This window comes from Miscanthus floridulus, chromosome 13 (genome assembly GCF_019320115.1).
Source record: "Miscanthus floridulus cultivar M001 chromosome 13, ASM1932011v1, whole genome shotgun sequence".
Lineage (NCBI taxonomy): Eukaryota > Viridiplantae > Streptophyta > Magnoliopsida > Poales > Poaceae > Miscanthus > Miscanthus floridulus.
In genome coordinates, this window is record NC_089592.1 from 75030806 (window position 1) to 75048226 (window position 17421).

The window sequence follows — 17421 nt, forward strand, 5'->3', positions numbered from 1 at the left end:
ATATGCTAACATATGTGCATAAGGTGATACACTTGATGGTTGGCACATTTGAGCAAGGGTTAGGAACTTCACCGACGAAGTGTCCATCCGTAGTGGAGTGCTAACATCAAGCTCTATCAAATGGATGTCAAGATTGCATTTCTTAATGGTTACATTAATGAAGAAGTATATGTTGAGCAACCTCCCGGTTTTGAAGATGATAAAAAGTCTAACCATATGTACAAGTTGAAGAAGGCATTGTATAGCTTGAAGCAAGCACCTAGAGCATGATATGAGAGATTGAGGGACTTCCTACTCTCGAAAGGGTTTATAATGGGTAAGGTTGACACCACTCTTTTTGTTAAGAAGATTGGAAAAGACTTATTTGTGTTACAAATCTATGTTGATGATATCATATTTGGATCAACCAATTAAGATTTTTGTGATGAGTTTGAAAAGAAGATGGCTAATGAGTTTGAGATGTCCATGATTGGAGAGTTGAGTTGAAACAATTGAATAGATTGGTTAAGCATGACTTGGTTAGAGGCTTGAAAGATGTGTTTGAAAAGGATAAGCTTTATAGCTCTTGTCAAGCCGGAAAACTAGTTGGAAATACCCATCCCAAGAAAAGCATGATGAGCACTAGTAAAGCATTTGAGTTATTGCACATGGACATGTTTGGACCAACACAATACACTAGTATCGGTGGTAACAAATATGGCTTTGTGATAGTGGATGATTATACTAGATACACTTAGATATTCTTTCTAGTGGACAAAAGTGATGTGTTTGCAACATTTAAATCATTTGTCAATGGCATTCATAATGAGTTTGAAACAACCATCAAGAGAGTTAGAAGTGACAATGGTAGTGAGTTTAAGAACACTAGAATTGATGAGTTGTGTAATGAATTTAGAATTAGATATCAATTTTTGGCCAAGTACACTCCACAATCAAATGGTCTTGTTGAGAGGAAAAATAGAACACTCATTGATATGACAAGGTCTATGCTTAGTGAGTATAATGTTAGTCAATCTTTTTAGGCCGAAGCTATCAACACAGCTTGCTATTGTAGCAACCGCCTCTATTGTCACCCATTGAAAGGGAAGACACCATATGAGTTCTTGAATAGTAGAAAGCCCAACATTGCATATTTTTGGGTCTTTGGTTGCAAATGCTATATCTTAAATAAATGTACTAGATTAGATAAGTTTTATAAGAAATGTGATGAAGGATTTCTACTTGGTTATTCCACTACAAGCAAAGCATATAGAGTTTGGAATTTGGATAGTGGTACTCTTGAGGAAGTTCATGATGTTGAATTTGATGAAACTAAGGGTTCACAAGTAGAGAATGAGAACTTGAAAGATGTTAGAGGCATTCAAATTTCAAATGCCATGAAGAATATGGATGTTGGTGAATTGAGGCCTAGGCAAGTGAATGATGATGAAGATGATCAAGTGCAAGTGCTCTCTAACTCAAATGTGCAAGATGATATAAATCAAGTCAGTACAAGTGGCTCTCATAATAATGAACAAGATCAAGTGGCTAGTACATCATCTTAACCCAATGATCAAGCAAGTGGAAGCAATCAAGTTCCAATCCTTCAACCAACCAATATTGCAAGGGATCATCCATTGGACACTATCATTGGTGATATTTTAAGAGGTATGCAAACTAGATCAAGATTGGCTTTATTTTGTGAGTATTTCTCATTTGTGTCATCCATTGAACCAAAGAAGATAGATGAAGCATTGAAGGATGTTGATTGGGTGAATGCTATGCATGAAGAGTTAATTAACTTCACAAGAAATCAAGTATGTGAATTAGTAGAGAGACCAAAGGGACACAATGTGATTGAAACCAAATGGGTCTTTAGAAACAAGCAAGATCAAGATGGGATAGTAGTAAGGAACAAAGCAAGATTAGTAGCACAAGGCTATACATAAGTTGAAGGTCTTGACTTTGAAGAAACATATGTCTCGGTTGCTAGATTGGAAGCTATTAGAATCTTGCTAGCCTATGCTTGTGCCCACAACATCAAGCTCTATCAAATGGATGTTAAGAGTGCATTTCTCAATGGTTACATCAATAAAGAAGTATATATTGAGCAACCTCCCGGTTTTGAAGATGATAAGAAGTCCGACCATGTGTACAAGTTGAAGAAGGCATTGTATGGCTTGAAGCAAGCACCTAGAGCATGGTATGAGAGATTGAGGGACTTCCTACTCTCTAAAGGGTTCATAATGGGCAATGTTGACACTACTCTTTTCGTCAAGAAGATTGTAAAAGACTTGTTTGTGTTATAAATCTATGCTGATGACATCATATTTGGATCAACCAATCAAGATTTTTATGATAAGTTTAGAAAGATGATGGCTAATGAGTTTGAGATGTCCATGATTGGAGAGTTGAGTTACTTCCTTGGTCTTTGAATCAAGCAATTAAAGAATGGTACATTTGTGAGTCAAGGCAAGTATATCAAGGATATGATCAAGAAGTTTGGCATGAGTGATAGTAAAGTCATTAGCACACCAATGGGAACCAATGGCAACTTGGATAGTGATGCAAGTGGAAATATGGTGGATCAAAAATTGTATCAGTTTATAATTGGAAGCCTACTCTATGTGATCGTATTAAGGCCGGATGTCATGTTTAGTGTATGCATGTGTGCAAAATTTTAAGCCTCACCAAGAGAAAATCATTTGAAGGCTACAAAAAGAATATTGAGGTACTTGAAGTATACACCAAATGTTGATTTGTGGTATCCCAAAGGTGCAAAGTTTGAGCTAGTTGGTTACTCCGACTCGGATTATGCGGGGTGCAAGGTTGAAAGGAAGAGCACCTCGGGCACATGTCAATTGTTGAGAAGATCACTTGTTTTATGGTCATCAAAGAACAAAATAGTGTTGCATTATCAACCGCCGAAGCCGAATACATATCCGATGGTAGTTGTTGTGCACAAGTACTTTGGATGAAGGTCACTTTGAGTGACTTTGGAATCAAGTTCAAGAAAGTGTCATTGCTATGTGACAATGAGAATGCAATCAAGTTGACCAACAATCCAGTTCAATATGCAAGAACAAAGCACATTGATGTCCGCCACCATTTCATAAGAGATCACCAACAAAAATGGGACATTTGCATTGAGAGTGTAGGCACCAAAGATCAAGTCGCCGATATATTCACCAAGTCATTGGATGAGAAAAGGTTTTGCAAGCTAAGGAATGAGTTGAACAAATTGGATTTCTCAAATGTGTTGATGCACCCCCCACTCATATGACGTGCCTCTCCTTCGAGCAATCCAAGATAAAAGTCGATTGGCATGGCATACATTTTTGCTAAGGACATGTTTAGTGCATCTAGATATTTTTCACATTTAATAGGCTTATTCATGAAAATCAAATGAATTTGATGATTGTGTGGTACCACTATTGCTTCTATGCTTATTTTTGATCTAGTGGTAGCATATGACATGTTAGTGGGCTTGTAAACCTAGTGTTTAATCTAAAAAATGAGCTCTAAGTGTTTAACTCAACATGGTACAAGATAACCCTTATTTGGAGATATGAAGAAGCTTATCCTTAGATCAAACCGAGTTAAATATCTTTGGTAAATGATCTAGATTGGACCAAATTTGGGAATATGATCCTCACCCCATTGATTGACATTGATAATCTCAACCTATCTATATTTTGAACCTTTGTGATCATTGATGACAAAGGGGGAGAAAAACAAAGATATTAGTACATGGGGAGAAAAACAAAGATATTAGTGTACTAAGATTATGAAAAGACAACAAAGGGGAGAACTTGACATAGGAGGAGAGATATGATAAAGGAAAATGATCAATTAAAATTTTGAGCACATAAGTAGGGGAAGCAAGCTCATGAACTTGTATGGTGCATTAGAATGTGCATTTCATATGTTTGCTTGCATGATATAAGTTTTAAATTTCAATATCCATGCTTGTGTGGTGTATGCTAGTTGTAGGTTTAAATGATGAAATGAAAATCTAGCATGCATAGGTTATCTAATGATTTCATTTCCAAGTGTTTTCAAGTGATATCGAGCTAACCATGGTGCTAAGGATGGTATAATGGTGTACTTCGATTGGTATCACGTTTCAAAGGTCCATCCTTTATACCTTAGCATCATTGGGTAGACATTGTCTCCTATATTTTCTATCTAAGCATATGTGCAAGCTACAATCTAAACTCTTAGCACATATATAGGGGAAGCAATTTCTACCATTTGGGGTTCATGAAACTTGTCCATATCCTTTTACACATGGTAAATATGCTTGGGCAAGTAACATGGATTCAATTGAATTTTAATTCATATCTTTGTGAAAGAGTTGTCATCAATTTGAAAAAGGGGGAGATTGAAAGCTCTAGTTTGGTTTTGATGAATTGATGAAACCCTAAGTATTAACCTAGTTTATCAAGTGATCATGAGATAGGTAGCATATTCCAAGTGGTGAAGCAAATGAAGATCATGACACGATGATAGCAGTGCTATGGTGATGATCAAGTGCTTGGACTTGAAAAGAAGAAAGAGAAAAACAAAGGGCTCAAGGCAAAGGTATAGATTGTAGGGGTTATTTTGTTTTGGTGATCAAGACACTTAGTGGGTGTGATCACATTTAGGATCGATAGCCGTACTATTAAGAGGGGTGAAACTCGTATCAAGATGTGGTTATCAAAGTGCCACTAGATGCTCAAACTCATTGCATATGCATTTAGGATCTAGTGGAGTGATAACACCCTTGAAAATGTTTGTGAAAATATGCTAACACATGTGCATAAGGTGATACACTTGGTGGTTGGCACATTTGAGCAAGGGTTAGGAACTTCACCGACGGAGTGTTCGCCCGTAGTGGAGTGCTAACATCAAGCTCTATCAAATAGATGTCAAGAGTGCATTTCTCAATGGTTACATCAATGAAGAAGTATATGTTGAGCAACCTTCTGGTTTTGAAGATGATAAGAAGCCCGACTATATGTACAAGTTGAAGAAGGCATTGTATGGCTTGAAGCAAACACCTAGAGCATGGTATGAGAGATTGAGGGACTTTCTACTCTCTAAAGGGTTCATAATAGGTAAGGTTGACACCACTCTTTTCGTCAAGAAGATTGGAAAAGACTTGTTTGTGTTACAAATCTATGTTGATGACATCATATTTGGATCAACCAATCAAGATTTTTATGATGAGTTTGGAAAGATGATGGCTAATGAGTTTGAGATGTTCATGATTGGAGAGTTGAGTTAAAACAATTGAATAGATTGGTTAAGCGTGACTTTGTTAGAGGCTTGAAAGATGTGTTTGAAAAGGATAAGCTTTGTAGCTCTTGTCAAACCGGAAAACAAGTTGAAAACACCCATCCCAAGAAAAAGCATGATGAGCACTAGTAAAGTATTTGAGTTAATGCATATGGACTTGTTTGGGCCAATACAATACACTAGCATCTGTGGTAACAAATATGGCTTTGTGATAGTGGATGATTATACTAGATACACTTAGATATTCTTTCTAGTGGACAAAAGTGTTGTGTTTGCAACATTCAAATCATTTGTCAAGGGCATTCACAATGAGTTTGAAACAATCATCTAGAGAGTTAGAAGTGACAATGGTAATGAGTTTAAGAACACTAGAATTGATGAGTTGTGTAATAAATTTAGAATTAGACATCAATTCTCGGCCAAGTACACTCCACAATCAAATGGCCTTGTTGAGAGAAAAAATAGAACACTCATTGATATGGCAAGGTCTATGCTTAGTGAGTATAAGTTAATCTTTTTGGGCCGAAGCTATCAACACAGCTTGTTATTGTAGCAACCGCCTATATTGTCACCCATTGAAAGAGAAGACATCATATGAGATTGGGAGAGAATCCAAGTACATTGCTTGAGTGATTGCATCTAACTCATTGTATATGCATTTTGGATCTAGTGGAGTGCTAGCACACTTGAAAATATTTATGAAAATATACTAACACATGTGCACAACATGATACACTTGGTGGTTGGCACATTTGAGCAAGGGTTAGGAACTTCACCGGCGAAGTGTCCACTCGTAGAGTGCGGACAGTCCGATGGTGCCACCGGTGCCCTAGACAGAAAAGATGGAGGTCACTGTAAGTGACCGGACGCTGGTCTCGGTTGGACCGGCGCGTCCGGTCAGTGGCAGCAGAGGGCGCACAGCGTCGGTTTCTGACCAGACGCTGGGTCACTCAGTGACCGAATGCTGACAGGGTCCGTCCGGTCCTGCTAACGTGGCAATGGACAGAGGAGTCGTCGAGTGACCGGACGCTGGGTGTGTCTGGTCGAGCATGACCGGACGCATCTGGTCAAGAAAAGTCATCTCTGGATGCTTATTGGAAACGACCGGACGCTGGGGTTCAGCATCCGGTCACTTTGAGCTGCTGCATCCGGTCGTCACTTGACCGTTGAGATCGGACAATCAACATTTGAAGAAAGGGGACATGTGGCACGCATCGCGTGACCGGACGCTGAGGTCCAGCGTCCGGTTGATATGATCGGAGCGTCCAGTCGCCCCGTGTTGTGCCTAGTGAAGGGGTACAATGGCTCTATTTCGTGGGGGCTTCTATTTAAACCCCATGGCCGGCTCAAGCTCATTGTCTTGGCCATTTGCATTGACATACCAACATTGTGAGCTTAGCCAAAGCCCTCCCACTCATCTCCATCATTAATTCATCTTCTTTGTGAGATTGTGAGAGAATCCAAGTGCATTGCTTGAGTGATTGCATATAGAGGCACTTGGTGTTCGTGTTTCGCTACGAAATTTGCTTGTTACTCTTGGTGGTTGCCGCCACCTAGACTGCTTGGAGCAGTGATGATCGTCGAGCGGAGGTTGGTGATTGTCTTCGGCTCCGATCGTGGTGATTGTGAGGGGTTCTTGACCTTTCCCCGACGGAGAGCCAAAAGGAACTCTAGTGGATTGCTCGTGGCTTGTGTGATCCTCATATTGTGTTGGTTGTGCGGCACCCTATTAAGGGTTTAGTGTGTGAAGCCAATTAGCGCGGGAACCTCCAAGTGAGTGAATCGCCACAACGAGGAGTAGCTTGCCGGCTAGCAAGTGAACCTCGCTAAAAAATCATTGTGTTCATTATTTGATTTCGAGGTGATTGGTCTTCATTTGTTTTCATTCTTGTGATTGATTGACTCCTTCCTTGACACGGCGGTATAAACAAATTGTTCACTCTCTTTACTTTACCGCAAACTAGTTGTCAAGCTCTTTAATATAGCTAGTTGTGAGAGCTTGTTAGTTTGGTTAGTGTGGCTCTTTAGTTAGCCTTTGAGAGCACATTAACTTAGTGTAGTGTCATAGTTTTTGTGTGGAAAGAAACTATATAAACTAGAATTGTTGTAGGTGACTTGCTATTTTAGTAGGCTAGCGCAACACTTGCTTCGCCTCATAATTATCTAACCGGTTTATTAAGTGTTGTTGTAGAAACTTTAATAGGCTATTCACCTCCTCTAGCCATTAGGACATTTCACGTACAAATGTGCGTTCCATAGCCTGCTGGCGGCAATCTAACTTGGGCGACACGGTCTTCATGGTTCCTGAGGCATCGGAAGACTCCCAGTTAATTACCTCTGTGAGCACAGAGTACCTCCGATTAAGCTGCGTTGGTTGTTGTTGTCGGTCTTCGCTCCACGTCTCCATGCATGGTGTTAGTGTAGATGTGGGTGGCGCTGGCGTAATGGCCTCGTCGGTTCATGAGCCAGTACAACATGGCTAGAATATCAGCCATGCCCGTATGCGTTGTTCGCCTCGTCGGTGTCGAACGACACGTGGTGTCATCATAGTCGCACTTGCATAATGGTTGGTGTAGCTCGGATCGCTTTGGACTTCTTTTGGCAGCGTTGTCGTGATACGCCGTGGAACTTGATCGACGGGGTTGTTGAAGTTGTAGTAGTTGAAGACCTGCATCCGGCGTGGAAGATGCATCTGGTGCCGGTCGGCGTGGTAGATGCATCTGGTGCCTCCTTGATCCTCCTTGCATGAAGCCTCGCACGTCCATATCCATATGCATGCTAGCTGTGCATGCACGACGGACGTGCTCGTGCGTCCCCACCAGCACTCGGCCGGCGGCTCCAGGTCCTTATGCGCGCAACAGACAGTCGCACTGCACTTTAACTCCAGGCCTCACCCGTGTGCGCCCGGCAGCCGCGTCAGGCGCCCGGCATCTGTGTCTTTATGGTCACGTCCGACGCCGCTGTGCATAGATGCAACTGTGCAAGACTAGACAATAGAATAGATAGATCAGGTCATGTTCACTTACGTTGAAATATTGTGAGAGAAAAATACCGTTTCGTGGCTGAAAAATAGTTCAAGCGAACAGGGCCTAGATTATCTTCTCACCCATGGATGTTGTGAACGACATCTCCTCCTCCTGGATGAAGACGCGGCCTTTGTGCCTTCTTGCGGCTCCGTGTGCAGATGCGGCTCCGGCTTCCTCGTGACGCAGCCTCCGGCCGGCGGCGCGTAGTAGATGAATAGAGGTTGCGTCGCTGCAGCGCTCCTCTAGAATATGCGTATATATGCTCCCTGGACGGCGGGGGCGCCGTTCCGTCGATCCGCTCCGGGCCTCTAATGGATGGCGCCCTGCTGGCGGCTGTTAGCATAAACCGTGAGCTCTTTCCTTTCTAGCAGATAGCGTAGATCATGGCATGGCCCAGAGAGCTGGGATGGCAGCCCTCAATCACGAGCATGCCAAGTTTAGCATTTCCTTATTTTAGTGATTGATTAGCTTCCAATTATAGCATTGTAACTAGGCTTATATATTGATCTTCAATCAAAGGAACAGCTGCCGCTTTGCAGCCCCAAAACGTGTGTCTTCCACTGTGTCGCGTGTGTATTGTTGATCGGTGCTCTAACAATTGGCATCAGAGTCGAGTCTCGCCGTTGCCATGTCATCAAAGTCGCCAATCAAGGCTGAGACTAGTGATGGCACCGGCGAGAAGAAGGTCCCGCCGTCGCGTTCGCCGCCACGTCGTCGTGGCCGCTCCCACAACCGCTCCTCGCGCAACCGGGACGCCGGATCGCGCGTTGTAGAGCGCGTCATCGAGCGGCCGTCGGCGAACGTCGCGTGGCCAATGCTGACCCGGACAAATTATCCGGAATGGGCCTTGGTCATGGAGGTGAATTTCCAGACCCTCCGCGTCTGGGACGCCGTCCACGACGGCATCTCCGTAGACCCCTGGTGAAGAAGAGTACCACGACGACCGTCAGGCGATGGCGGGCCTCTTGCGCTCGGTACCCTCCGAGTTGTGGAGCACCCTCGCCACGAAGAAGACCGCCAAGGAGGCGTGGGACGCGGTCAAGATCCTTCGGATCGGTGACGAACGTGCGCGCGACGCCAGCGCGCAGCAGCTTCGACGCGAGCTCGGCAACATCTCCTTCAAGGAAGGGGAGACCGTCACTGAGTTCGGCCTCCGGATCACCGTGCTCGCCACCAACCTCCGCTCCCTCGGCGACAACATCGCCGACGCCGAGGTGGTTAAGAAACTACTGCAGGTGGTCCCGAACAGGCTGAATCAAGCCGCCGTCTCCCTCGAGATGTTCCTCAATCTGAATCAAGTATCAATCGAGGAGGTCATCGGTCGGCTGCGCGTGTTCGAGGATCGCGGAAAGAACAAGGAGGTCACGGACGCCATGGGGCGCCTGATGCTCTGTGAAGAAGATTGGGAGGCCCGACGCAAGGCGCGCCGCGAGCAGGAGAGCTCCGGCGGCAGTTTCGGCACCAGCAACCGCGGGAAGCGCCGGGGGCACGGACGCGGTCATGGCGGCGCAGGATCTTCGTCGCGTGATGGACGCGATGGCCAGAACACCGGTGGCGGGAAGCCACCGCCCGGCACTCTCTACCACAACTGCGGCAAGGGTGGCCATTGGGCCAGGGACTGCCGCGGGAAGAAGAAGGGCGCGGCACATGTCGCGCAAGCCGAAGAGGAAGAAGGGGCTCTCATGTCCGTCGCCGCGGACACTGAGGTATGCGCATCGCAGGACTCGTGCTCTCTTCCCAAGTCGCCACCGCATGATGTTCCGCAGGCTCGCGTTCACCTCGTCGAACAGAAGGTTCTCCTTCATCTCAGTGAGGAGGAGAAAGAGGTCGTGGGACTTCGACGCTGGGTGCTCGACACCAGCGCGACGAACCACATGACGGGTTCGCGGTCCGTCTTCGCCGAGCTGAACACTGGTGTTGCCGGAACTGTAAAGTTCGGTGACGGATCGGTGGTCGCCATCGAAGGAAAAGGCACCGTTCTGTTCGCCCTGAAGAACGGGGAACACCGTCGTCTCGACGGGGTGTACTACATCCCGCGCCTCACCACCAATATCGTCAGCCTCGGGCAGATGGATGAGGATGGCTTCAAGGTGAACATCGAGGACGGTGTGCTGCGCCTCTACGATCTGCAACGCCAACTGCTGGCCAAGGTGTATCGATCACCTAGCCGGCTCTACTTCCTCGACATGAACATCACCGCGCCGGTGTGCCTCACAGCGAGGGTTGGTGACACGGCGTGGCGCTGGCACGAGCGCTACGGTCATCTCAATTTCCGAGCGCTCCGCAAGCTTGGACAGGCGGACATGGTGCGTGGTCTGCCACAGATTGATCACGTTGATCAAGTCTGTGAGGATTGCGTCCTCGCCAAGCTGAAGCGAATGTCGTTCCCGAGAGCCGCCAAGTACCGAGCTCAAGCGGCGTTGGATCTCGTCCATGGAGATCTCTGCGGCCCAATCTCGCCAGTGACGCCATCTGGCAATGCTTATTTTCTGTTGCTTGTCGACGATATGAGCAGGTACATGTGGCTCTCGCTTCTGCATTCGAAGGCAGACGCGCCGGCGGCGATCGTGGCGTTCCAGGCTCGCGTTGAACGTGAGTCGGGGAAAAAGCTCAAGGTGCTCCGAACTGACAATGGCGGCGAATTCACTTCGGTGGAGTTCGGGGAGTACTGCGCTGGCGAGGGTATCCAGCGCCATCACTCGGCGCCGTACATGCCGCAGCAGAACGGCGTCGTCAAACGGCGGAACCAGATGATCGTGTCGATGGCCCTGGATCATACTGCGTGCCCGCGACGTGCCTGGACGTTTCTGGGGAGAAGCAGTTCACACCGCCGTGTTCCTGCTCAACCTACAGCGGCGCTCGACGGCCTGACTCCGTACCAGGCTTGGTACGGGAAGAAGCCGCCGGTGCACTTCTTCAAGGTGTTCGGTTGTGTTGCTTACATCAAGCATGCTGCGACTGCACCTCGCCAAGCTCGACGACCGCGACGTCAAGGTCGTGTTCCTCGGGTATCAAGACGGCTCCAAGGCGTACCGGTTCTACGACCCGGTGGCTGGGCGCGTCCACATTTCACGGGACGCCATCTTCGACGAAGAGGCACGCTGGAGCTGGGAGGATGGCTCGGTCTCGGGCGATCAGCTACCCTTCACCATCACGGACGACTACGACCTGCAGCCGCGTCGTGAAGCGGTGCCAGCCACAGCGCCAGCCTCTCCCGAGGCGGATGCACCAACCGTGGTGTCCGTGTCACGAGCGACATCGACTCCAGCAGCATCTGCGTCGCCACGCACGACGTCGCCCACGACGCCGACGCCACCAGCGGCTCGAACTCAAGTTGAGTTCGCGACGCCGCTCACCACTGACCACAACCTCGATGCAGATGACGATGAGGACATGGCGCACAGATACCAGACGCTGGACAATGTTCTGGGCACAGACGTTGTGCCCGGTCTAGCGCAGCGGGACGTCGCCGAGGCCGAACTTCACTCCGTGAGCCACGCCGTGAGTGTGGAGGAGCCTCGTTCGCTAAAAGAGGCCGACGGCGACCCCAACTGGGTTGCCGCGATGGAGGAGGAGATGAAGTCGATCCACGACAACAACACATGGTCGTTGGTCGAGCTCCCGCGTGGACATCGTGCCATCGGTTTGAAGTGGGTCTATAAAGTCAAGCGCGATGAGAACGGCGCCATTGTCAAGCACAAGGCACGCCTTGTCGCCAAAGGCTACGTTCAGCGGCCCGGAGTCGACTTTGAGGAGGTGTATGCCCCGGTCGCGCGACTGGAGTCGGTGTGGCTGGTGCTTGCCGTCGCGGCTCACTTCAGCTGGGGCGTTCATCACATGGACGTCAAATCAGCGTTCTTGAACGGCGAACTCCAGGAGGAGGTGTACGTTCAGCAACCTCCAGGCTTCATCGTCGACGACCACAAGCATAAAGTGCTTCGCCTCCACAAAGCACTCTATGGACTGCGTCAGGCCCCGCGCGCATGGAACCAGAAGCTCGACACCGAGCTGTTACGGCTTGGGTTTAAGCGCTGCGTCGACGAGCACAGGCTGTACACCCGCGGTCAAGGTGCAGGCCGCCTGATCGTCGGTGTGTACGTCGACGACCTCATCATAACCGGAGGAGACGCAAATGCCGTGGCAAAGTTCAAGCAACAGATGCTGAACACGTTCAAGATGAGTGACCTCGGTTTGCTCTCTTATTACCTTGGGCTCGAGGTGACACAGGGAGCAGCCGGCATCTCGCTCCGGCAAACGGCGTACGCCTCGAAGATACTCGAGAAGGCGGGCTTGAGTGGTTGCAATGCCAGTGCGACCCCCATGGAGCCGAGATTGAAGCTGCTCAAGGAAGGCACGACGCCGAGCGTGGACGCCACCGAGTACCGGAGCTTGATCGGCAGCCTCAGGTACTTGTGTAATTCCCGGCCAGATCTTGCATACCCGGTGGGTTACCTAAGCTGGTTTATGGAGGCGCCGCGGCAAGAACACCTCACCGCCGTGAAGCGTGTGCTCCGGTACGTGGCAGGCACATTGAGCTGGGGTTTGCATTATCACCCCGGGAAGAAGGATGGAGGCAAGCCGGTGCTGGTCGGATACTCTGATAGCGACCTGACCGGTGACGTGAATGACAGGAAAAGCACGAGTGGCCTCATCTTCTTCCTAGCTGGAGGACCGGTTGCTTGGCAATCGGCGAAACAGAAGGTGGTTGCTCTGTCTTCATGCGAAGCGGAGTACATCGCTGCTGCTGCTGCTGCGTGCGAGGCGGTTTGGTTGGCGCGGTTGCTAGCTGAGCTCGTCGGAGGACCCGTGCTCGCACCAAAACTCAAGGTGGACAACAAGTCTGCCATTGCCCTTATGAAGAACCATGTACACCATGACCGGAGCAAACACATTGATGTGAAATTTCATTTCATCCGGGAATGCTGTGACAGGAGGCTGATGAACATTGAGTTTGTGGGAACTGAGTTGCAGCTGGGTGACATGCTTACAAAAGCACTCGGTCGTACTCGATTTCAGGAACTTCGCGGCATGGTCGGCATGAAAAACATAGCATAGTTGCTCACGGCTTAGGAGGAGATTGTTAGCATAAACCGTGAGCTCTTTCCTTTCTAGCAGATAGCGTAGATCATGGCATGGCCCAGACAGCTGGGATGGCAGCCCTCAATCACGAGCATGCCAAGTTTAGCATTTCCTTATTTTAATGATTGATTAGCTTCCAATTATAGCATTGTAACTAGGCTTATATATTGATCTTCAATCAAAGGAACAGCTGCCGCTTTGCAGCCCCAAAACGTGTCTTCCACTATGTCGCGTGTGTATTGTTGATCGGTGCTCTAACAGCGGCTGCCGATCGGCCGGGCGTGATTAGCCTCTTCCGTGAAGTGGAGGCCTTCTTTTATGAGAGAATTCCTTATTTGACACTGGAAAAATGAGTCGTTCCTTTCTTGGCCCTGAAATTTTCTTCGTTCCCTATTTGACACTGACTTCAACTTTCGTTCCTAATTTGACACTGCCGTCAATTCCGTTAGCTAACGGTGTTAACTGACCGTTAAAAAGACGTTTTTGCCCCTAGAAAAAAAACGGCGAAGCAAATTTGAGAGGAAAAAAAACATGCGCCCGCCTCTGATGATGCGCCCAGCTACAAAAAAAAGGCGCAGGTTTTTTTCCTCTCAAATTTGCTTCGCCGCTTTTTTTTTCTAGGGGCAAAAACGTCTTTTTAACGGCCAGTTAACACCGTAAGCTAACGGATTTGACGGCAGTGTCAAATTAGGAACGAAAGTTGAAGTGAGTGTCAAATAGGGAACGAAGAAAATTTCAGGGCCAAGAAAGGAACGACTCATTTTCCCAGTGTCAAATAAGGAATTCTCTCTTCTTTTATAGGCCAAGGGCTAGGGCTGTCAGCTGCGGGGACGCCGCACGCCGCCCGCGTTCGTTGAAGCTGGAGCGATATTTGCGCGTCGCTGGTTACTTCGTGATTATCCCTCCGAGGTTATCCATCCATCTAGACGGAAGCTGTTTGGCTGGCAGCAATTTCGCACTGTAGCAGATGAAAAATACTGTAGCGACTGGTTTTTGTGAGAGAAAAATAATGCTCCGGCTGGAAAAAAAAAAAAAACTGACCAGTCAACCCGACCCCGACGAAGCCTAGCTCACGAGCGATCCCGATCCCGCGACTGCGATCCCCGCGACCAGCCCGCACGGCTGGGCGCCACCGACCGACGCCGGGACGTTTTCACCGCCGGGAAGCCTTCACTGATGGGATGCCTCCTCCCTGCACATGGTCTAAGGAGGCATGGCGTCGTCGGCACATAGTCCCGACATATAGTCCCGACACATGGCTTCCTACAACCATGTTAACTGTTCGCTGGCAAACATTTGAACCAATGAATAAATATCGATGCAGTGTATGTCTAATGCCATGTTAATTGTGTTGAAAATGTTGCTTTAAGGTTGCCTGTCATATTTATATTGATGCTGTCATTTATTGATCTCCATTCTATGAGGTCTCTAATTTTATCTGGTATATGGTTCTGGACACCAATGGCCTTCAAGGAATTCTTGGATCATATTTTTGGAGGGGTAAACTGTCTTCCCCATCCTATATAACAGATGACTAACAGAATGGCAGTTAGAGAATAAAAAACCACAATTTAATTGTATAATCTCAACTTGTTTCAGCTTATTCTAATCAGTCGAACACCCTTGACAGACACCCCCCCCTTCCTTTTTCGTGCACAGTACCAGTCGGAGAGACAAGCGTGTGAGGGAGGGAGAGAGGAGAGTGCAATGATTCAGAGTGAGCAGGGTTCAGGAAGCAGGACTGCAGGAGGAGTGGGGTGGGGAGCAGGAGGCGCAGCCGGTGGCGCGTACCTTTCCTGAAAGCAAGACGTGCAGATTCTAAAAATTTTCACCCAAAGTGTCACATCGAATCTTGTGACATATGCATGGAGTACTAAATGTAGACAAAAAACAAAACTAATTGCACAGTTGGATGAGAAATCACGAGACGAAACTTTCGAACCTAATTTGTCCATAATTAAACACTAATTACCAAATACAAATGAAAGTGCTACGGTAGCCCAAACCAAAAAAAATTTGCCAACTAAACGCGCCCAACCTGCAGCTATGATAGAAAAATCGTCACTAAACGCGCCCAACCTGCAGCTATGATAGAAAAATCGTCCTCTCCTGCGAGCGGCGAGCCCGTGTCACGACGCCCCGGCCAGCGATCCTCACCACACCAGTCACCACCACACACACCAGTGGTACTACTGCACCACCACACACCACTGCCGGCCGGAGCAGAGCGGTAGGAGTATCTCACGCAGTCACGCGAGCGGTCACAGGGGACACTGCGCTATCTACCGCGGCCGGCCTCACGGGCCCCTGTGCTTGTGCAGTGCAGGTGACCCACCACCCGGGCCCGGGGAGCAGGAGGAGGAAGGGAAGAAATTACGGCCACGGTTACAGACAGGTGGCCCCGTCCAACGGTAACCGGGGACCCCGTCCCGTCGGGGACGGGGAGGGAAACGTACGTTACTCTGCCGCCTCGCGGTGTGCCGGTGTCGGCTACGACAACGTCTGAACAGCGAGCCGGTAAACCGGCCAAGTTACTGAAGGCCGCTCAGGCTCAGCTCAGCTCCAAAAGTCCAAAGCGTGGTTTGACACGACGGAAAGGTTAACGGCGTAACAAAAGCTGCCTTGAGCCCTTGACACGGTGGAGCCCTCGGGCCACGCGGCCCGCGCGTAGCAGCCTCCAGCTCTCCACTCGGCACCTCGGCGCGCGGAACGCAACCGCGTGGCGCCAGGTGGTCAGACGCCGCGGCGCCACCCCGCCGCTCGTCCCGTCACCCGACCCGAGAGCACGCCACGACGTCACGCCCCCCGCTGCCACTGCCAGTGCAGCTGCAGCGCGAGGCCGGATCGATGTCGATCCATCGTGCAGGCAGGGCAGGCAGGCGGAACGAAAAGCGGCGGGTGCGGGGGAGAAAACAAGGCGTTCGCGGTGCGTGGGATGAGATCATGGCTTGGCTTCAGAGGTGGCGCGGGGGCTGCGGGGACGTGGTGGATTGCGAGCAGGGCACGAGCGCGACGCAGTTTTCACTCGTGCCGAGGCCGGCCCGCACACATGAGCGATCGCGGTCCGTGGCGTGGCTGGCTTGGGTTTCACCGAGCGCCTTTCTCTTTAACCGCCAGGTCCCAAACGGAAACGGTGGGTGCGTATCACGAGGATCCCGGACGGGTTGGTGGTACGGTGGTGGTGCCAATTGCCCAACTCCTGCCCCCTTTTTCCCCCTTTTTTCTTTCGGGAGTGTTCGGTTGCACTGAAATTTTTACCGATTTATGTCAGGAAACTACTGTTTAGATTAGAACTATTGTGAGAGAGAAATACTGCTCCGGCTTAAAAAATAAGCCGAACAAGCCAGAACTCAGTCCAGCTGAACACCTGTCAGCCGGGATATCTACATGCTCGTAGATGGCGAAGGCTTCTAGAATGCTCCGAGTCGGGCCGGGCCACCTACGGGCTCAGCTGGCACACAACTGCGTGTACACTGTACACTGTAGCCGGGTATATTTCTGGTCACGTATTATCATGCATGGACGCGCTTAGCTTGCTAACTTATTAGCACACATTATTACATGAACGCTCATTTTCATGCATGAGACCGTATCACATAGAAGCTCTTACACTTGCTAGCTTCTTCTTTATTATTCTTGCATGGCTCACGTTATCAGCCGGATCGCGTGGGCGCACGCACATACATGCAGCCATACGTGTATATACTTGTGTTATAATTAGCTTGTCATAAGCACATTCATGCAAGCTGCTAGCTAGTAGTAGCTCCGTTTGCCACACGTGAACAACCATGCACATGAGACCATGACAAGAAGCCAATACGACTTGCTAACTTCTTATCTTTTAATTTCTTCTAGCAATCTAGCTTCTCAATATAGCACATACAAAGACATATGCAAACTAACGAAATTTTGTACAAAATCTCGTCAAACACCTTTGATGTGAATACTTATTCAATCTACTGTCAGTTATATAGTAAAATGGTTTTCAATGTTTTTGTTTGTGCAGTTTGCAATAATTGTTGTATTGTTTTATTTATCTGTTAATTTCTTTTTT

General features: G+C 48.4%; 1 pseudogene; it reads right to left on the bottom strand.

Moving 5' to 3' along the window:
* Positions 1-8628: 8628 nt before the first annotated feature.
* On the bottom strand, positions 8629-10093 carry LOC136500043 (uncharacterized; annotated as a pseudogene).
* Between the last annotated feature and the right edge of the window lie 7328 nt (positions 10094-17421).